General features: G+C 35.5%; 1 protein-coding gene across 1 annotated transcript in view; it reads right to left on the reverse strand.

Annotated features, from left to right (window-relative positions):
• The window catches only part of LOC119588724 (small conductance calcium-activated potassium channel protein-like), a gene marked incomplete at both ends in the record, with an annotated part of 34281 nt that overhangs the window by 21230 nt on the left and 12249 nt on the right, over nucleotides 1-802 (reverse strand).

An 802-nucleotide genomic window follows, 5' to 3' on the forward strand; every position in this document is an offset into this window, starting at 1 on the left:
GCAGTATATATATCAGTAAAACCTATTCTGACAGAAATGCTGATGTAGATTGCGGAGCGAGTCTCCATATGTAAAGATATATCAAAACAAATAGCACATCTAAAAAGCAACCAAATCGGCCTCAAGTAAAGCGACAAAAAATCGCTCTAGACATAAGCCATAATAAACGACCATTCAATAGCATCAACAGAAAGACACACAGCACATATGATACCGATATATATGGCCCTCTGACCACAGAAAATGACCACGAGACCACCAAGCATCGGTGCCTTACTGACGGGTCCTCAAAAAAAAGGGGGGGGTCTTAAATGACTGATGTTGACAGGGTTGTGGATGGGAAAACAGATGAGGAGTTCTGTTATAGACAGAGGAAAAGGAAGGTTATTGACAAGGAGAAGCATAGAGAATATATAAGCTAATGAGAAAGTTGGTCATACAAATATCATATATATTTATATAAACCTACGTGTCAGAGCTGGTCAAGGAAAGAAGTATGTATGAAGGGGCCTATTAACTTGTCCCTTGCCTTGCTAAATACTTTTGAATAAATAGAACATCTGCGATATACGTTTCTCTACTTCCCTCCTTAGTAAATATGCACATTTATTCATATTTAGAATTTCAACATTTGTTGTATTACTATTACCGAAGGGAAAATCTAATATTATCTGTTCTTTCAAAACAAATAAAAAAATCTCAAGTTTTACAATAGGTTACATTAGTCTAGACTTCCGGTATTTCTAAGCTTATCTGATATAGGAAAATTACATTAATATATATTTGGAACTGCACTGTGGAA

This window comes from Penaeus monodon, chromosome 24, assembly GCF_015228065.2.
Source record: "Penaeus monodon isolate SGIC_2016 chromosome 24, NSTDA_Pmon_1, whole genome shotgun sequence".
Classification (NCBI taxonomy): domain Eukaryota; kingdom Metazoa; phylum Arthropoda; class Malacostraca; order Decapoda; family Penaeidae; genus Penaeus; species Penaeus monodon.